This window comes from Rhinoderma darwinii, chromosome 1, assembly GCF_050947455.1.
Source record: "Rhinoderma darwinii isolate aRhiDar2 chromosome 1, aRhiDar2.hap1, whole genome shotgun sequence".
NCBI classification, from domain to species: Eukaryota; Metazoa; Chordata; class Amphibia; order Anura; family Rhinodermatidae; genus Rhinoderma; species Rhinoderma darwinii.
In genome coordinates, this window is record NC_134687.1 from 177,962,054 (window position 1) to 177,984,467 (window position 22,414).

Genomic DNA, 22,414 nt, shown 5'->3' on the forward strand with positions numbered 1-22,414 from the left:
TACTGCCCCATAGACTTGTATTGGTCCATGCGTGCCGCGTGAAAACCACGCTCGTGTGAATCCCCCCTAATATTAATGAAATACCGATGACGTACTGATGAAAAATCATCCGTAAAATGTTCGCATTAAGAATCCATATTATAAACGTTTACTAATACACTCGAGGCATAAGGCCTAGTTCACAAAGTACAGGTTTGCTGCAGATTTTGCATGCATTTTTTGGATCCAGGAGAGCAGACCTTTATAAAGGCTTGTCCACACGTAGCAGAATTGCTTCGTATTTTCCGTCCAGGATTGCGGATGGAAAATACGCAACAGAATACAGTAGCAGCAAAGTGAGTGAGATTTAACAAATCCCATCCATACACTGTGTAAAAATTCCAACCAGAAATTGACCTGCAGTGAATATTTTTCGTACCGCAGCATGTCAATTCCTGCTGTGAAAAGTGGACTGAATTGCTGCGTTCCTCAGGAGTTGTCACCATCTCCCAACATTGAGAAAAACGCCGCAAAATACGCCCCCTTTTCTGCCGTAAAAAACCGCTGGAAATGGTGCGGTTTTTCTGAAGCAGAAATCCTGCTAGTTTCTGCAGAATTGTTGCAGAAATTTTCTGCAGCAATTCGTTACGTGTGGACAAGTCCTTAGTCTTTCCTTCATATATTTCTTCTGTTTAGGTTCTGTTTTTCGCTTAAAAAAGACATGCAGAATCTGAAGCAAATCTACACTGTGTGAACAATGCCTTAGGTGCAGTCTCATGCGATAGATCTTAATGGAGAAATTTCCTGCGACTGAAAATCAGTTCTATTCATCTGAATGGAACTTGCAGAAATCCATGCACCTGCTGCAGAAACAAACCCATGTAGATGAAATTAAAGGATTTTCAATGGCAGAACAATTTCTGAAACAAATTCTACGTTATGTGACTGCACCCTAAGGCCTTGTTCACACAGTGCAGGAATAGAACCTAAACAGAAGTAATATATAAAGGAAGGCCCTATAGGTCTGCTCTCCTGGATCCAATTCTGGATGAAAAAATACATGCAAAGCTGCACTGTGTGAACAAGGGTGTAGTTACATGCAGCAGGTTTTGTTGCAGAAATTTTACACACAGCGTAAACAATGGAAATTTTCCGCAACTAATTTAATTCCAGAAAATCTGCAGCGTAACACAGTAGTAGCAGAGTGGATGAGATTTGAATAAAAGAGAAAACCAGTCATAAATTTAACTGTGGTGCAGTTTTTTAATCTGCAGCAGTTACATAATTGAGAAGGTTGAAAAAAAGACACGACACAGGTCCATCAAGTCCAACCTATAATCCTACCGTGTTCATCCAGAGGAAGGCAAAACCCCCATGAGGTTGATGCCAGTTGCCTCATTAAGGGAAAAATTCCTCCCTGACTCCAAATATGGCAATCAGAATAAATCCCTGGATCAACATCCCATCTCCAGAGTCTAGTACTCATAACCTGTAATGTTATATTTTTCAAGAAAGGCATCAGAATCCCCATCTATCCCCGTAGAGGATGCCCCCTTGTCTTTGTTACAGGCCTAGGTGTAGATCATTAGAAAGATCTCTGTACTGTCCAGTCATATACATTGTAATTATTTTGCCCCTAAGCCATCTTTTTCCTAAACTGAATAGCCCCAAGTTTGATCACCTTTCTTGGTACTGCAATCCGCCCATTCCCTTAATTACCTTGGTCGCCCTTCTTTGCACCCGTTCTAGTTCAGCCATGTCCTTCTTATACACAGGTACCGAATATTTTACCCAATATTCTATGTGTGGTCTGACTAGTGATTTGTATAGCGGAAAAAAAATATGTTTTTGTCATGAGAATCTACGCCTCTTTTGATGCATCCCTAAATCGTTCTTCTTTTGATGCCGGTTTTCCCCATTGAATTTAATGCGGAGGTAAAACCCACAATAAATAGGAAATGTTGTGATTTTGGCAGCAGAAAAGCTGCGATTCCGCCACAAAAGTCGCAAATCAGAAAAAACAGACCCCTTTTTTTGTGTAAGGGCTTATTCAGATGAACGTTGCGTTTTTGCGCGCGCAAAAAACGCTGCGTTTTGCGCGCGCAAAAACCACTTGACAGCTCCGTGTGTCATCCGTGTATGATGCGCGGCTGCGTGATTTTCGCGCAGCCGCCATCATAGAGATGAGTCTAGTCTACGTCAGTCACTGTCCAGGGTGCTGAAAGAGTTAACTGATCGTCAGTTAACTCTTTCAGCACCCTCGACAGTGAATGCCGATCACAATATCGAGAAACCTGTTAAAAAAAAAGAAGAAGTTCGTACTTACCGAGAACTTCCCTCCCGGCCGTTGCCTTGGTGACGCGTCCTTGGTGACGCGCCTCTCTTGACATCGGGCCCCACCTCCCTGGATGGCGCCGCAGTCCATGTGACCGCTGCAGCCTGTGCTTGGCCTGTGATTGGCTGGAGCTGTCACTTGGACTGAATTGTCATCCTGGGAGGTCAGACTGGAGGAAGAAGCCGGGAGTTATCGGTAAGTCAGAACTTCTTTTTTTTTTTACACGTTCATGTATATTGGGATCGGAAGTCACTGTCCAGGGTGCTGAAACAGTTTAAGGCCTGATTTACACGAGCGTGTGTGTTTTGCGCACGCAAAAAAACGCAGCGTTTTGCGTGCGCAAAAGGCACTTGACAGCTCCGTGTGTCATCAGTGTATGATGCGCGGCTGCGTGATTTTCGCGCAGCCGCCATCATAGAGATGAGGCTAGTCGACGGCAGTCACTGTCCAGGGTGCTGAAAGAGTTAACTGATCGGCAGTAACTCTTTCAGCACCCTCGACAGTGAATTCCGATCACAATATACAGCAACCTGTGAATAAAAAAAAGACGTTCATACTTACCAAGAACTTCCTGCTTCCTCCAGTCCGGTCTCCCGGCCGTTGCCTTGGTGACGCGTCCCTCTCTTGACATCCGGCCCCACCTCCCTGGATGACGCGGCAGTCCATGTGACCGCTGCAGCCTGTGATTGGCTGCAGCCTGTGCTTGGCCTGTGATTGGCTGCAGCTGTCACTTGGACTGAATCGTCATCCCGGGAGGTCAGACTGGAGGAAGAAGCCGGGAGTTATCGGTAAGTCAGAACTTCTTTTTTTTTGTACACGTTCATGTATATTGTGATCGGAAGTCACTCTCCAGGGTGCTGAACCAGTTTAACTCTTTCAGCACCCTGGACAGTGACTGTCTCCTGCCGGGTTCGGTCAAAACGAGTTCGGCCGAACCCGGTGAAGTTCGGTTCGCTCATCTCTAAGACACTCCGTTTGGATGTTTGTAAACAGAAAAGCACATGGTGCTTTTCTGTTTACATTCAGAGTTTGACAGCTCTTGCGCGAATCACGCAGTTCGCACGGAAGTGCTTCCGTGCAACCTTCGTGGTTTTCACGCACCCATTGACTTCAATGGGTGCGTGATGCGCGAAAAACGCTGAATTTTAGAACATGTCGCACTCACGCTGAGCAAAACTCACGGACTGTCTGCATGCCCCCATAGACTTGTATAGGTCCGTGCGACCCGCGTGAAAAGCACGCGAGTCGCACGGACGTATATCACGTTCGTGTAAATGAGGCCTAACTCTTTCAGCACCCTGGACAGTGACTATCTCCTGACGTCGCGTACTGGAAATTTTTTTGCCGGGTTCGGCCAAAGCGAGTTCGGCCGAACCCGGTGAAGTTCGGTTCGGTTGTCCGGGTTCGCTCATCTCAAAGACACTCCGTTTGGATGTTTGTAAACAGAAAAGAACGTGGTGCTTTTCTGTTTACATTCATCCTTTTGACAGCTGGTGCGCGAAACAGTCGGTTCGCACCGAAGCACTTTCAAAACGATTTCGGCCGAACCCGGTGAAGTTCGGTTCGCTCATCTCTAAGACACTCCGTTTGGATGTTTGTAAACAGAAAAGCACGTGGTGCTTTTCTGTTTACATTCAGAGTTTGACAGCTCTTGCGCGAATCACGCAGTTCGCACGGAAGTGCTTCCGTGCAACCTTCGTGGTTTTTACGCACCCATTGACTTCAATGGGTGCGTGATCCGCGAAATACGCGGAGATATTGAACATGTCGTGCTTTTTGCGCAGCGGACAAACGCTGCGCAAAAAGCACGGACTGTCTGTACTGCCCCATAAACTTGTATTGGTCTGTGCGTGGCGCGTGAAAACCACGCGGCCCGCACGGACCCAATACACGTTCGTGTGAATCCCCCCCTAAAACTAATAAAAAGGTTAATACTTACCGTCGCGCGTTGTCGTATCAATACTTTCCTCTGTTCTCTGTCCAGGATGGCCTTCTGGGATGACATTTCATTCCTTGTGACTGCTGCAGGACTCCATGGACTGCAGCATCATCCCAGGAGGCCAGGCTGCATGGAGAACAGGGGAAGGTGTCGCTATGACAAAGCCCGGGGGTAAATATTAACCTTTTTATTTCAGATGCAGTTTTTCGTCCGGAATTCCCTGCAGGTTCCATGACGTTTACGCTGCACAAAATACAAGAATGGTGCGGTTTCTGGAAAAAGCAGGCCCTTTTTTCTAATCCTTCATAGAAAATGGCAACCAATGGTCTTTAATTTTTTTATTTTAGGAGAAAATGTACTTCTTGTATTAGAGCTAGTTTGACTTATTTTGAGGGAGTATAACCAGCAGATGCATAAGGATGAACGATTGTGTATACAGAGGACATTTGTAGAGCGGCCTGCTGTCTATTAAGCATACCGGACTTCTCACAAGTATGGTAAGAGGAAGTACCTCTTGATGACATGTTAAATGAGAAGTTCCCGGGGAATTTCACATAAATTACATATCCACTTCTAACATAGCATCAATAATGTGTTTGGCTACAAGAAATCAATGCTGACTTTGTCTTCCGGACGTGTATAGGTGGGACAAATGATTTTGATAAAAGTGTGGTACTTTCATGATCAAAGCTCCAATTCAAAAATGTTTCCCTCTCCATCAATTCGGCTATATACACTGAACAGAATAAAAGCACGCAGATTTTGCGGCAGATTTTTCAGTGGATTTGCCACAGATTTCACCCGTTGTACTGCAAAGGATAATTCCGCAAGATTTGTAATGCCATGAAATCCAGGCAAGTTTTTTCACTACATGTGGATGGGGTTTTAAATACCCCATTCACATGTGTTGTACTGTAAATTTCACAAATTTTCTGTGCGGAATTTTAACCAGAGATTTGCAGGGAGCTGGTTCAGTGGGAGACATACTGATAAACTAGTAATGCTCCTGTAGTACTGGTCTTTGAACTATGGTTTCTATTCTTGTGTTGCTCCAAATGCAACCCGCAAGTTACATCTGATATATATAAGTCAATATTAAAGATGTTTATGGCATATGCACAGGATATATATAAAAAGAAGTGGATTCCCGTGACCTACGTCTTACAATACAATGCAGCACACAGTAGAAGCAAAGGAGAGCTGGCCGTGAATGTGTGCGGCTCTCTTCATAAATGAGTCTGGTCAAAACCCCCTTTAAGCTTTATTGAACAACAACTTCATACGGTTGAAAAACTGCAATTGCTACAATTGCTGAAGCTTCTTTTCAAAAACATATACATGAGCGTACCTTTTTATGACGGGATAACATCTGCACGCAATAATGACCACACCGCAGATTTTACAATCTACATCATGTTTATTATTGATGGGGATTCCATGCTGAAAAGTTGAGAGCTAATCCGCTGGCAGATCCGCATGCCAATTCATGGCAGAAATCTGAATATTTACCTAGTGTAAATCCTGTCTGTGTGAACAATCGTATACTTTCTGACAGATCTGATAAATGAAACCCTCTAAATATAGAGATTTTTTTGCCCAGTAATAATTTCAGTGCCAGTCTGTAGAGCTGTACCACATATTGCTCTATATCTTTCTACATTAACAGTGTAGCTGCAATTACAAACTGGGTGTAATATTACAGCACCTGTACTCAGTGACATTTACAGAACCAGAACACCTGGACCAGAAACACATTCCTGCAGCTGCTCTTAAAGGGGTACTCTGGAACAAAAACATTGATGGCCTATTCTTAGGATATGCCTTTAAGGTTTGATAGGTGGGTGCCCAAACTCTGGGACCCCCGCCAAGTAGCACAATGAAGGGGCCGCACAGAAAGCTCTGTATTTTACTGCTGCTCGTCCCATTCAAGTGAATGAGAGGAGATGCAGTACCAGGCAAAGCCACTGTAAGGACGGGCCGCTGTGCTTGTATACAATAAAGAGAACACACGATGCATCCTCTTTGGGCTGGGGTCCCAAAGGTCTGACCCCCCCCCCCCCACACACACACTGATCAAGCATTGAAAGCCGAGCCTAAGAATAGGCCATCAATGTTTGGGTACCAGAGAACCCCTGTAGCTTTATTATATTCAGTCATAATGGTTTGTGTGTCCCATTCTATGGGTATGTTCACACGATTAACAAAATACGTCTAAAAATACAGAGCCGTTTTCAAGGGAAAACAGCTCCTGATTTTTAGACGTTTTTTGAGCAACTCACGTTTTTCGCAGCGTTTTTTACGGCCGTTTTTGGAGCTGTTTTCAATAGAGTCTATGAGAAAACAGCTCCAAAAACGTCCCAAGAAGTGTCCTGCACTTCTTTTGACGAGCCGTCATTTTACGCGCTGTATTTTGACAGCGACGCATAAAATGACAGCTCGTCTGCACAGTACATCGTAAGACCCATTGCACAAACGCCTCCATTACGTCTGAAAAGATGTTGTGTGAACCTAGCCTACGGGTATATTCACATGACCTATTTTCAGACGTATTTCAGGCGTTTTACGCCTCGAATTACGCCTGAAAAGACGGCTCCTTTACGTCTGCAAACATCTGCCCATTGCTTGCAATGGGTCTTACGATGTTCTGTTCAGACGAGGTGTAATTTTACGCGTCAAAGAAGTATATGTCACTTCTTTGGACGTTTTTGGAGCCGTTTTTCATTGACTCCATTGGACGCTGCGAAAAACGGAGTACTTGCAATTACGTCTGAAATTCAGGAGCTGTTTTCGCCTGAAAACAGCTCCGGAATTTCAGACGTATTTTGCGTTTGCGTGTGAACATACCCTAACACTTAAACTATTAGTTGTAAGTAAATTATAAATATAAGATGTACAAAGTTTTTAATTAAACAGTGTTACATTTCATGTTCCCAAAGGCAAATCTGGAGTAAATTTTATTTGCTACCTGTACGCGCCATGCACACAACCGTGTGCACCGGCCGAGTCCCTTCAGTGATCCGAGGAAAGACAGGACATGTTGTATCTTTCCTTGGATCGGAGACTCTGATAATTTTTCACAGACACGATTCACCAGCTAAAGTGAATGGGTCCGTAACGAATATCGGGTGCCACTCGGATGCCGTCAAAAACGGCCCAAGTGGCACAACTGTGCATGAGGCGTAAGCCATAGGTATATGTGCAGGTTCAGCCTGTAAGTTACGACACAGTTTCTCCTTAGTAACAAATTGGCATTTAACACACAGTGAATCCTGACAAACAGTTTGTAGTCTGTCGCTAAGGAGATATCGAGTAGCAAAATACAAATATTAAAGAGACTTAACTCGCGCATCTTCTGACACGTCACTGAGTCACGTGTGAAGATGGAATCCGTAGTTGTTGTTGTTGTAGAATCTCTGCCTTTTCAATCTAGCCATCAAAGGGGCTCAAAGACCCCAGCGGTGCTATCGTCTTAAATGCTAAATCACAATATAAGATGCTTAGAGGTGCACACACATTATAGGCAAGGGCTACACAGCGACTTGACATTAAGCCGCACACAAGTTGCGTGACAAAAAATTTTTGCAATTTGTGTGTGACTTGCTGTAACACTAAAGGGTGCAATTTGGTTGCAAGTCACATGCAACTTACATTAAAGTCTATTCAGGCAAAGTTACCTACAATTTACAATCTGCGACCCAAAATTCAGCAAGTTTGAATGTTTTGCAACTGTGTCGCATTCGTGTTGAGTTGCCTATTGTAGAGCGACCACACTTACAACTATTACTTGCGATGGTGCATGCCGCTGAACAAAGTCCAGTGTAGCACTAACCTCAAACATTGAGAGATTATGCACAAATGGTAACGTTTTCATTCAGATGTCGCTGAAAATGTACGTTTTTTTGACATATTACTACTTTGTCAAAGCAGAAGGAAAGTCTTTTAAGAGAGTCTAGCAGAAAGTTAGGGCCAAATTTCCAATGGCTGACTGTAGATTTATCAACAGTGTAGTAAAATGTATACATTTTCAAAGCGCAGCATATTGCGCCAAATTTATCAAAATTATATTTGGTGCAACTCGCTAGGTATATAGCACACATTTCTATTCCTTATGTCATCTCAAGGCAGGCATACATGTACACCGATAATTTGCACAAAAATATGTTGAATATCTTAAAGCAGTATTCCCATCGCTGACATTTATGGACTAACCATAGGATAAGCCCTAAATGTCCGATAAATGCGGGTCCAACCCCTGGGACCTGCACCTATCTCTAGAACCGGGCCCCCTGACCACCAGTCCCACCGCTGTTGCTGGGCTCCGGTCACGGTCTTACGACGTAGTCAGGTTTTCCGGAAACAGCGCAGTGTGTTTTGCTAGGCTATTTCTGGAACTCCAATACAAGTGAATGGGAGTTCCAGAAACCGCATTGCAAAGTGATAGGTGTGGGTCCCAGACGTGGATATAACATAAATGTCAGAGATGGGACTACTCCAATAATAAATTTGGTGCATTTTACTGCTCTTCTTGGCTAAGCCTTTTTCATTTAAAAAAAACAAAAAAACTGCACAATGAGGAGACAGTGAGAACCTAAAAGAAAGACATCAAAAAGGTGCCTATAAAGGGTTAAGAAAGTGGACTCAGAGATACTCCTCATTAAGGCTCTATTCACATCTGCGTCGTGGCTTGCCTCTATAGTGAAAACCACATAGCGGTGCTGGGTTTGTCGAATGACGGATTTAGCATTCCCCGACGAACCCCAATAACTTATAATGGGGTCTGTTGGGTTCTGTCCAGGTATCCGTGGTTTCGATGGGAAAATTTGTCAGAATCTGCAAAGGAAACTCTGAACGGAGACTCTGACGCAGATGTAAACATAGCATTAGCTACCTCGCAACATTTGTTTAACCTTTTATGGCCATCTTATATATGCACTGATTTAAAACGCTACCGTCGCATGACAACCCAATTTTGAAGCATCATAATCACGTCTCTGGAGCACCTCACACTGCCAATGGTCCAGGATAAGGAAACTGAAAAGAAGGAAGTGTGAGCAGAGGACAGTAACAACAAACGGTGTCAGGTATAGAGGTTCCCATATTAATATACCGCCAAAGATAATCTAAAACTCATAGAACTGATGAATGGATATAATAGCACAATGTCCTATTAGATTATTTACTGTGTTCCTCATAACGTCAATTATTCTCTAAGCAACAGGTTTACAGATATGATTATGTACATGACATAGGGCAGCATAAATATTAGCACTGTGTAAGAATATACTACATATATATACTATGTTCCCACAGTATATGCCATAACTGTCTGATAGGTGGTGTAACACTTCTGGACCACCATCAATCGGAAAAACAGAGGTCCCCTGATCCCCATTCCACCAGGCAAGGTGGCAAGCAATGTGCGTCCCCCTCCATTCAAGTGTATGGGAGTTTCGGAAGCATCCAAGCAAGCTTACCTGTGAATACACCATTAGGGTACACTACTGTTCAAAAGTTTAGGGTCACTTAGAAATTTCCTTATTTTTGAAAGAAAAGCACCGTTTTTTTCAATGAAGATAACATTAAATTAATCAGAAATACACTCTATACATTGCTAATTTGGTAAATGACTATTGTAGCTGCAAACGTCTGGTTTTTAATGCAATATCTACATAGGTGTATAGAGGCCCATTTCCAGCAACCATCACTCCAGTGTTCTAATGGTACATTGTGTTTGCTAACTGTGTTAGAAAGCTAATGGATGATTAGAAAACACTTGAAAACTCTTGTGCAATTATGTTAGCACCGCTGTAAACAGTTTTGCTGTTTAGAGGAGCTATAAAACGGACCTTCCTTTGAGCTAGTTGAGAATCTGGAGCATTACATTTGTGGGTTCGATTAAACTCTCAAAATGGCTAGAAAAAGAGAGCTTTCATGTGAAACTCAACAGTCTATTCTTGCTCTTAGAAATGAAGGCTATTCCATGCGAGAAATTGCCAAGAAACTGAAGATTTCCTACAACGGTGTGTACTACTCCCTTCAGAGGACAGCACAAACAGGCTCTAACCAGAGTAGAAAGAGAAGTGGGAGGCCCCGCTGCACAACTGAGCAACAAGACAAGTACATTAGAGTCTCTAGTTTGAGAAATAGACGCCTCACAGGTCCTCAACTGGCAGCTTCATTAAATAGTACCCGCAAAACGCCAGTGTCAACGTCTACAGTGAAGAGGCGACTCTGGGATGCTGGCCTTCAGGGCAGAGTGGCAAAGAAAAAGCCATATCTGAGACTGGCTAATAAAAGGAAAAGATTAATATGGGCAAAAGCACACAGACATTGGACAGAGGAAGATTGGAAAAAAGTGTTATGGACAGACGAATCGAAGTTTGAGGTGTTTGGATCACACAGAAGGATATTTGTGAGACGCAGAACAACTGAAAAGATGCTGGAAGAGTGCCTGACGCCATCTGTCAAGCATGGTGGAGGTAATGTGATGGTCTGGGGTTGCTTTGGTGCTGGTAAAGTGGGAGATTTGTACAAGGTAAAAGGGATTTTGAATAAGGAAGGCTATCGCTCCATTTTGCAACGCCATGCCATACCCTGTGGACAGCGCTTGATTGGAGCCAATTTCATCCTACAACAGGACAATGACCCAAAGCACACCTCCAAATTATGCAAGAACTATTTAGGGAAGAAGCAGGCAGCTGGTATTCTATCTGTAATGGAGTGGCCAGCGCAGTCACCAGATCTCAACCCCATAGAGCTGTTGTAGGAGCAGCTTGACCGTATGGTGCGCAAGAAGTGCCCATCAAGCCAATCCAACTTGTGGGAGGGGCTTCTGGAAGCATGGGGTGAAATTTCTCCCGATTACCTCAGCAAATTAACAGCTAGAATGCCAAAGGTCTGCAATGCTGTAATTGCTGCAAATGGAGCATTCTTTGCCGAAAGCAAAGTTTGAAGGAGAAAATTATTATTTCAAATAAAAATCATTATTTCTAACCTTGTCAGTCTTGACTATATTTTATAGTCATTTTGCAACTCATTTGATAAATATAAGTGTGAGTTTTCATGGAAAACACAAAATTGTCTGGGTGACCCCAAACTTTTGAACGGTAGTGTATGTTCACACAGGGCCGAAAAACCGCACCAAATTGTGGGGCAGTTTTTCAACTGGAATGTCCACTGCGGAAAACATTACTTTAAAAAAACAAACAAAAGCAGTACACTGTGGATTTTCTGCAATGAAATTAGTTGCAGAAAATACGCAGTATTTACGTTACATGTGAATCCGGCCTAAATATATAAAATGGGAGAGCCCTTTTAATACCAAAGGCATCATGGGTCACACAAGTGAGTCTTGAGGTAATTTTGAATGTTCAGTTTTTTTTTTAGGTGTCTCAAAATGCAGCAGTTTCATGTTAAATGTCAGTGAATGGAATATATACGAGTTCCAAATCAAACCAAAAATTAAATCTAAATACTATTCTAAGAAACAATGTTAGTGTTGCCCATAGCAAAACCACTCACGAAATGCATTTGGGCTTTCATTTTTCTAGAAAGGAAGCAAAAAGCAGTGATCTGATAGTCCGCTATTGGCAACAACACTCTTTGGGTATGTTCACGCGCTAAAAACGCAGCGAAAATCGTGAGTGGCTTAAAAAACATCTGAAAATCAGGAGCTGTTTTCCCTTGAAAACAGCTCCATATTTTCAGATGTTTTTTGGTAAGCGTGTGAACATACGCTTTCTCTTTAAGCATAAGGCCCAATGACCCTCATATAGCTAAACACAGAAAATTTGGCATTGTTGTCCATAGCTACAAATTTAGAGCTCTGCTTACATGTCTTAAACAGAAAAAATGTATGTTGGGCTCTGCTTGGTTGCTATGGGCAACGTGGTCAGTTTTTTGTTTTTTTTACAGGATTCTGCAGGTGTAGTGTTTGTAACATTTTTGGTTCCACACTGCACTATTAACATCGTCGAGCATAACAATCAGAGTTTAGCTTTCAGTTTTCAGCCATGGACACACGTCACATCCCCCATCAGACTGACTCCAGATGCCTTAACTCCTAAGTCATCACCCCTATAACCTCCGTTTTATTGCCCCGGCTTATCTTAATGATGTATCACCTCATGTACTAATTGTCTTTGTGTGACATCTTAATGTTGTGCTTTTTTCTAAGGCTGGGTTCACACGAGCACATTAACGTCCGTAATGCACGGACGTATTTCGGCCGGAAGTCCCGGAACGAACTCAGTGCAGGGAGCCGGGCTCCTAGCATCGTAGTTATGTACGACGCTAGGAGTCCCTGCCTCTCCGTGGAACTACTGTCCCGTACTGAAAACATGATTACAGTACGGGACAGTTGTCCTGCAGAGAGGCAGGGACTCCTAGCATCGTACATAACTATGATGCTAGGAGCCCGGCTCCCTGCACTGAGTTCGGTCCGGGACTTCCGGCCGAAATACGTCCGTCCATTACGGATGTTAATGTGCTCGTGTGAACCCAGCCTAAGTCATTCATTTGTAAACTGCCTGAAGAAGGAGCCTGTGTGCTCTGAAAGCTGCATATAGAACTTTTAGGGCATGGCCCCACGTGGCGTATTTCTTCCGCAACTGTCCGCATCAATGCCGAACAGAATCTGCGTTGCAGATTCTGCCTCGGATCTGCCCAAAATGTGCAGTAAATTGATGCGGACTAGCCGTTGCGTATTGGGGTGAACGTACTTCCCTTCTCTCTATCAGTGCAGGATAGAGAGAAGGGACAGTACTTTCCCTAGTGAAAGTAAAAGAATTTCATACTTACCGGCCGTTGTCTTGGTGACGCGTCCCTCTTTCGGCATCCAGCCCGACCTCCCTGGATGACGCGGCAGTCCATGTGACCGCTGCAGCCTGTGATTGGCTGCAGCCGTCACTTAGACTGAAACGTCATCCTGGGAAGCCGGACTGGAGACAGAAGCAGGGAGTTCTCGGTAAGTATGAACTTCTTTTTTTTTTACAGGTTGCTGTATATTGTAATCGGTAGTCACTGTCCAGGGTGCAGAAACAGTTACTGCCGATCGCTTAACTCTTTCAGCACCCTGGACAGTGACTATTTACTGACGTCGCCTAGCAACGCTCCCATAATTACAGGTGCACACACGTAGTCACCCGTAATTATGGGTGCACACACGTAGTCACCCGTAATTACGGGAGCCCCATTGACTTCCTCAGTCTGGCTGTAGACCTAGAAATACATAGGTCCAGCCAGAATGAAGAAATGTCATGTTAAAAAAACAATACGCATCCGCAGCACACATAACATGTAAATGACATCTGCGGACTTCATTGCGGATTTTAGAATCTCCATTGAAGTGAATGGAGAATTTCCGCAATGAGTCCGCAACCAGTCCGCCACATGTCCGCAACATCCATTGTATGCTGCGGACACCAAATTCCGCACCGCAGCCTATGCTCCGCAGCGGAATTTTCCGCCTCGTCTAAACGAAGCCTACTAAAAAGAAGTGGAAGGCAATGGAGAAACAGGACCGCTGCGGATTAACGCTGCGGAGCGTCCGCAGCGGAATTCCAGAGCAATTCCGCCACGTGGAGCTTTGCCCTTATGGTTAGCCAATAAAGGTATCATACCTACTATACTTGTGTCTTTTTTGACACAAAAGTATTTAGCATTTCACAACTGCACTGCTGAAATAGAACGTGGTGTCTACCTCGCTATGCTATGAGCAACAGGGTCACTTAGCTGATAGCATAGCGAGGTAGACACCACGCTAAGTGGCCCTGTTGCTCATAGCATAGGGAGGTAGACACCATGCTATGAGCAACAGGGCCACTTTTTCTCTGAGACTTTTGAAACAGAAGACCCTTTGTAATACTAAGCAATCTTGTTCTATAAATTGTCTATATAAATCCTCAATGACCCATATTAGCAATATATCAAAGTGAAAATAAATATGAAGGTGGATTTACATGGGAAGATATCGCCGTGTTTACCACTTTCAAACATGCGCCGACCGACAATACATCTTGTCGATCAGTGTTCGTTGCTCCCTTTAAACGGAGCAACGAACGTTTAGTCTGGGGACAAACAATCATTTCTACGATCACTAATCCCATGCATGTGCATCATGTCGGCAGCACATCTCCGTTTACATAGGAAGATATGCTGCCGACTGCATAAAAGATGCGATCAGTCGATGAATGAGTGCTTGCTCGTTCATCGGCTGATCTTTGACCTGTTTACACAATCATTGTTTCGTGTAAAAGGGCCTTAAGGCTATGTTCACATAATGTTATTTCTCAATATTCGGCGTATGCACCAGGAAAGATCCCAGAACGTACGTCAAAAATATCCATAGGTCCATGATGAAAACATTGGCATACCAGACCCATTATTACACTATTTTCCAGGAAACTAACAATAGCTATAAGCCCTCGTGGCACCCGACCCAGTCACTTCAGTGGGTGAATCGGGTCCATGAAAACTGATCCGACTCTCCGATCCATGGAAAGATAGAACATGTCCTACCTTTCCACGGATCACGGACGGGACTCAGGTGGCACACATGGTCGTGTGCAAGAGCATTCAAATTCGAGCTCCGACAAGCCAGATGCCGATCTTAATGGCCATACACATAAGATTAGTATCAGCCAATCAATCTCACATCGGATGGCACGTACCAATGAGCTGACCATCAACATGCCAGGCTAAACTGGCAAATCAGGGAGATAATATGTAAACCAACAGAGTGGCCTTGCTCAAATTGGTAAATGATTGGTGACTTTTATGGTATGTGTATGACCAGTTTTAGGTTGGTACACAGGGAATCTTTGTATAAATAAAAAATATGCCTGTTAGGGTATGTTAACACGGCGGTTTTTGCAGGCTGGAAATTCAGCCTCAAAATTCCGTCTGGAATTTGCGGGAAACAAAACGCCTCCGCCTCCCATTGAAAACAATGGGAGGAGTTTTCAGAAGTTTTTTGGCACGTTTTCTGACGCGTTTTCCAAATCAAAAAAACATGTAAAAAAAACTCAGTGTGAACAGGACCTTAGGCTCACAGTAACATTTGACTTTTGTCTTATCAGATTGAAGCACAAAGCGTAATGGATGGTAACGGAGAATATCAGGTTGTTTTTTTTTTACTGGGTAGATTAAAATAGTAAGCTGCGGTACCCATTACTTGCAAAACAATAACAATTCCTTAAGGATTGAAGGCTACATGTATGTTCACAGAAAAATATTTTTCTGTAATTGTTACCGAAACACAGGCAAAAATGGCGGTAAAAATCAGCAGAGAAAACGAGGCGAGTAAACATACCCTAACACACGCCAGGAAAATAACACTGAAAGCAATGGTGCCGTTAACGGAAACGTTTCTTTACCTTTCTCTATGGTAGAGAATAAAATAATGTGGGAATTAAGATTTCTAAATCCCCACTTACACAGCTCTATTAACGCGTTCCCGTCTGCCACACGTAAATTTACAGGTACATGGCGCAGTCACCATGCAAAAAAACATGCATTATAATCACATCTGCGTTGGAAGCTCCATTGCAGATCCTGTAAAAAATTACGGACAAAATAATACAGCGCTATTTTATGAGATAAAACGATGGACGCCATGACTGAAACCCAACAGAACCTATTATAATCGATGGGGTCCGTTGATGTCCGTCGTGCAATGGATCCGTCACTTACTCCTATGAAGGACCAGAACAATGAAAATGACAAAAGCAGATGTCAACAGAGCCTAAGAGTTTACAGTTAAAGGGTAACTAAACTCTCTGTCATAGTAACATGTCCGAAGTTTTGATCGCTGGGGGTCTGAGCGCTGATCGCTAATACTAAGCGGCAGAAGCTCTTAGGTAAACGCTGAGCCGCTTCGTTTCTGATCGGTTTTTCTCGGAAAGCTGAGCAATTGGTGTACGGGCTCAATAGAAAGTCTATGTGCCGGCACTTTAATTGTTCGACTTTCCGAGAAAAGCCGATCAGAAACGAAGCGGCTCAGCGCTCAACCGAGCGCTTCTGCTGCTAAGCTTTAGCGATCAATGGGGGTCTCAGTGCTCAGACCCTACCGATCAAAACTTCTGACAGGCATAGTTGTGTGGTAACAATTATATTCACACTAAACATTGTGTCCTACTCTGCTTGTTTTTGTGTATTTATTAAAGATCTGAACTAATAGAAAAATGCATCAGTTTTTTTTCATCTTTCAGGCCACGTTCACACAGAGGGTTTTCTTTTGCATTCTGTCAGGCATGTACTTATAATAGTTTGTATGTTTTTTTTTAATGTGTTTTTATAGCGTTTTTTCATTTGTCATTTTGCACAAGCATTGTCCAGGCATTTTTGCTGTTCTAATAAGAAGCCTATGGTAAAAACAAAGTCTGAATATACTCCATACACCTTTTTGGATAAAACACCACTAAAATGCCACGAACCAAACCATTTTTGTAAGCATTCACATATTCTACTACAGACTTCCAACTAAGGCTCTGTTCACATCTGTGTTGGAGGCTCCATTAGGGGTCTCCATCGCAGATTCGACGAAAGTACTGGAAACAGTAGACCCAAGGACACCCTGACAGAAACCCAATGGTAGCCATTAAAGTCAAAGGGTTCCGTAAGCCACCGGTGGTGTCGGTCGTACAACGGAAACACCGCTTCCAGTATTTTCTTCGTTCTGCTCCTCTGACGTAGCAGAACAACGGAAACAGCCATGCAGGTGTGAACCTGCCCTAACATCTGGATGCAGAGCTTTAGTCCCACTCCCCAAAAAAAAGCGGCGGGAAAAAAACGCGCCTCAACGCTGCATGTGAAATCTGTAAACATATGCTCTATGACCTTCCACCAGAGTTCAGTTGGGGTTCACATCACTTTTGACGCCGTACGTAGCTTGAGGATATGTTCACACGGCAGCGTCCGTAACGGCTGAAATTACGGGGCTGTTTTCAGGAGAAAACTGCTCCGTAATTTCAGCCGTAATGGCATGTTGAGGCGCTTTTTCACTGCGTCCATTACGGACGTAATTGGAGCTGCTTTTCCATCGAGTCAATGGAAAACGGCTCCAATTAAGTCTGAAGAAGTGACAGGCACTTCTTTGACGTGGGGGTCTTTTTTACGCACCGCCTTTTGACAGCGCGCGTAAAAAAAATGACCGTGTGCACAGAACATCGTAAGACCCATTCTAATGAATGGGCAGATGTTTGGCAACGCTAACGAGCCTCATTTTCGGACGTAATTCGGAGGTTAAAACGCCCGAATTACGTCCGTAAATAGGCCGTGTGAACATACCCTTATTGTTGCTGTCAAATTAAAGAAACCTAGACAGAGCCTGGACGAGCCCTAGTATAAGTCAATAGGGTCCATCTCAGTGTAGGAATAAGTCAATTCTGTGTGAAATGAATCCCGTTGAAATTAATTGGATCCATAGAGACATCCAATCCTGAGCATCTTTTGGTCAAAAAAGATAGACAGAAATGGAGAAAAAAAAACTACCAGGAGTGAACAGAGCCCAGTATTTTTCAGCGTGAGCGGAAGGTAAGTTTTTTTGTCTGGTAAAAATCTGAAAGGACGGAAATCCACTATGGCCCTGGGACGTGACACACAACTCCTTCACATCGTGTAACATTTCATAGTGTGACATTTTGAGGAATACGCTTCCCACAGGGTACCAAAGCGCATAATCTGTATATATGCCAGAAATAATACATGTCAAGGAGCCCTTGCGCGGCATTCACCTGGCTGTGCCACTGTGCCCCGAAAGCATCGCTGACCTCAAGCAGCAGTACCACAACTATGTAACGCGGCATCATTTCCTCTATTCTGCCTCCATGTGCCCGTGTTTGAGGAAGTGTCCGTAGACTTGCGCCTGATACGGACCTCACAGTGCTTGGTACACGCAGCCTGCTGCTATCAGGGCACGCTGGGCTTAGTAGTTCCACACCAGCTAGAGAGTCACATATTACAGGCGACTCTAGAGAGTGGAGTATAGAGAGTATAAGCATTACCTGTCAGCAGCGGAGCACGGCTCTTCTCTCCCCTGGTCACATCCAGGTACAGGACAGTGATGGCGATCTTCAGGGAGCACGGCCACTAGCCCCTAGCTGTCCATTGCCCTCAGCCTTCTTCTGGTGACCGAGCTCCTTTCAGTTTCCTTGTTTTCTCCGTGCTCTGGGCGGGTATTTGGGTGAGCTCATCACATCACTGATGGTTCCTCCTCCCTCCCGGGCTGGAGGTGTGTGGCTTCTGCTCTGAAGAAGTAGCTCTTGTTCTCACTTCCTGACTGGAAATTCCCATTACTGTCACTGCAGTGAGAGGAGGACTGAAGAGAAGATACCTCAGTCTATAGAGTAATGACGAGACGTCATGGGGATTTTAGATGTTGTGGTTTGACACACAAATGTCTAAAAAGATGCCCTGTACTTTTTCAAGGGACCTCATCCAAACTTCTCATCATCCTCTGAGCATATAGTACAGTAGGAACTTTTTCTTATCATCTATAAAATAACATAATAAGGATCATGTATATATTTCAAACTGTACTAGTCCATCTCCAAAGGCTTGCCCAGTCTAGTCTTCTACCGTGGGTGACTTCCTGCAGGCTCATGCCAAGATCATACACATGGGGTCATGCCAAGATCATACACATAGGGTCATGCCAAGATCATATTCTACCAGACTGACCAGGATTACACATGGGGTCATGCCAAGATCATATTCTAACAGACTGACCAGGTTTACACATAGGGTCATGCCAAGATCATATTCTACCAGACTGACCAGGTTTACACATAGGGTCATGCCAAGATCATATTCTAAGAGACTGACCAGGTTTACACATGGGGTCATGCCAAGGTCATATTCTAAGAGACTGACCAGGTTTACACATGGGGTCATGCCAAGATCATATTCTAAGAGACTGACCAGGTTTACACATAGGGTCATGCCAAGATCATATTCTAAGAGACTGACCAGGTTTACACATGGGGTCATGCCAAGATCATATTCTACCAGACTGACCAGGTTTACACATAGGGTCATGCCAAGATCATATTCTACCAGACTGACCAGGTTTACACATAGGGTCATGCCAAGATCATATTCTAAGAGACTGACCAGGTTTACACATAGGGTCATGCCAAGATCATATTCTAAGAGACTGACCAGGTTTACACATGGGGTCATGCCAAGATCATATGCTAAGATCATAGTTTCATCAAGGTTTTTCAAATGCATTTTTTCCCAGCCTTTCCAAACCATGAAAAGAAAAATGCAAAAAATAAACAAATACAAAACAATCACAGCGCGTGATCCCAGTCTTAGGGTATGTTCACACGCTTAGCAAAAAACGTCTGAAAATACGGAGCTGTTTTCAAGGGAAAACAGCTCCTGATTTTTAGCCGTTTTTTAAACAACTCGCTTTTTTCACTGCGTTTTTTATGGGCATTTTTGGAGCTGTTTTTCAATTAAGTCAATGAAAACCGGCTCCAAAAACGGCTCAAGAAGTGACATGCACTTCTTTTTCGCGGGCATTTTCTTTTACGAGGCGTAAAAAAATGGCCCGTCGGAACAGAACGCCGTTTTTTCACATTGAAATCAATAAGCAGATGTTTGGAGGCGTTCTGCATTCCGATTTATCGACCGTTTTTCAGCCGTTTAGGGCCCGAAATACGGATGAAAATAAGCCGTGTCATCATACCCTTAGGCTGGGTTCACACACCCTATTTACTGACGTAATTTGGGCATTTTAGCCTCGAATTAAGTCCGAAAATGCGGCTCCAAAGCGTCGGCAAACATCTGCCCATTCATTTGAATGGGCTTTACAATGTTCTGTGCCGACGGTCATTTTTTTTACGCGCCGCTGTCAAAAGACGGCACGTAAAAAAGACGCCCGCGTCAAAGAAGTGCCTGTCACTTCTTGGGACGTAATTGGAGCCATTTTCCATTGACTCCATAGAAAAACAGCTCCAATTACGTCCGTAATGGATGCTGTTAAAAACGCCTGCACTTGCCATTACGTCTGAAATGGACGCTGCCGTGTGAACATACCCTTAGACTTAAAAATTTTAGTGGTTCTGGACCTACTCAGGGTATGTTCACACGCAGTGAGCAAAAACTTTTGAAAATACGGAGCTGTTTTCAGGCAAAAACAGCTCCTGATATTCAGAAGTTTTTTTTAACAACTCGCGTTTTTCGCAGCGTTTTTTACGGTCGTTTTTGGAGCAGTTTTTCAATGGAGTCAATAAAAAACGCCTCCAAAAACGTCCCAAGAAGTGTCCTGCACTTCTTTTGACAAGCCGTCATTTTACGTGCCTTATTTTGGCAGCAACGCGTAAAATAAAGGTTGTGTAGTTTCAATAAATAAAACATAGGTGGTGAGGGGTCAAGCTTCTTCATCAGAACGATCATTGTTGAAGCTTTAGCAGCCCCCAATCTGAGGATTCAAAAGCCATCTAGTGGGAGCAGATGCATCTGCTAACCAAATGTGTAACATTGGAGGAGTGCAGAGGTCAGGGTATGTTCACACGTCTTAACAAATTACGTCTGAAATTAAGGAGTTGTTTTCAGGCGAAAACAGCTCCTGAATTTCAGACGTTTTTGCATGTACTCGCGTCGTCTTTTACGGACGTAATAGGAGCTGTTTTTCAATGGAGTCAATGAAAAACGGCTCCAAAAATGTCCAAAGAAGTGTCCTGCACTTCTTTGACGCGGGCGTCTTTTTACGCGCCGTCTTTTGACAGCGACACGTAAAATTACACCTCGTCTGAACAGAACATCGTAAGGCTGGGTTTACACGACCTATTTTCAGGTGTAAACGAGGCGTATTATGCCTCGATTTACGCCTGAAAATACGACTCCAATACGTCGGCAAACATCTGCCCATTCATTTGAATGGGTTTGCCGACGTACTGTGCAGACGACCTGTAATTTACGCGTCGTCATTTGACAGCCGTCAAACGACGACGCGTAAAATGACTGCCTCGTCAAAGAAGTGCAGGACACTACTTTGGACGTTTTTGGAGCCGTTTTCTCATAGACTCCAATGAAAACAGCTCCAAAAACGTACGTAAAAAATGCTGCGAAAACGCTGCGAAAAACGCCGCAAAAAACGCGAGTTGCTCACAAAACGTCTGAAAATCAGGGGCTGTTTTCCCTTGAAAACAGCTCCGTATTTTCAGACGTTTTTGGTCACTACGTGTGCACATACCCTAAGACCCATTGCAAGCATTCCCTTAGGCCTCATTCACACGACAGGGTTTCCCGGCCGGGTGCCGGCCGTTCATAAATCGTCCGGCACCCGGCTGCATTAGGAATAATAGACCCCTAATGGGGCTATTCACACGACCGATTTTTTGACGGCCGGGAAAACCGGCCGTCAAAAAATAGCACATGCTCTATTTTCGGCCGGGTACCCGGTGCCCGGCTCCCATAGAAGTCTATGGGGCCGGGTAATACACGGCCATCACCGGAATGTGTCCCGAGTGATGGCCGGGTTTTCCGTCGCTTGCGCTCTATCTCCTCCTCCTCACAGCGCAGAGTGCATGTGAGGAGGAGGAGTTGATGCCATTCGGACGAATGGCTACGCTGGAGATACTGTGTGGCAGGGCCGGGGTGTACAGCAGGTGGAAGGGAGCGCTTCGCTGGCTCCCTTCCCCTGCTTGTTTTAAAAGCGCCCTGGCCCGGCGACACCTTCCATGGCACTACTAGCAGCTGCTGCTGCTGCTGCGGCTGCTACTACTGTAGCGACGCCACTATAGCAGAGCAGGGCGGTATCTCCCCGCTCTGCTATGTGCTAGCCCCACTTTAGCTCCTTGAAGGAGCAGAATCCCCGTGTTTTCGGGGATTCCGCTCCTGGACAGAGCGCTTGATGTCTCTGTCCATATCTGGGCAGTGACATCAGGGGAAACTCCTGAAGCGGAATCCCCGAACACATGGGGATTCCCCTTCAGGAGTTGCCGCTGATGTCACTGTCCAGATCTGCCCGGCCCGGAACGGATGCAAAACTTTATGCAAACCGGCCGGGCAAAATGGCCGATTTTACCGGCCGACACTCGGGCTCGGGCGGGACCCGGTCGTGCGAATCCCGCCTTAGGGTATGTTCACACGACCTCTTTTCAGACGTAATGGAGGCGTTTTACACCTAAAATTACATCTGAAAAAACGGC

The 22,414-nt window shown here is 44.3% G+C and overlaps 1 protein-coding gene across 1 annotated transcript in view; it reads right to left on the minus strand.

Annotated features, from left to right (window-relative positions):
* The window catches only part of NFKB1 (nuclear factor kappa B subunit 1), a 140,868-nt gene extending 122,248 nt beyond the window's left edge, over positions 1–18,620 (minus strand). Inside the window, exon 1 of the mRNA XM_075860621.1 lies at positions 18,257–18,620. The gene's annotated coding sequence lies outside the window, so the exon portion shown is untranslated. The remainder of the gene's footprint in view (positions 1–18,256) is intronic.
* Positions 18,621–22,414: the final 3,794 nt, after the last annotated feature.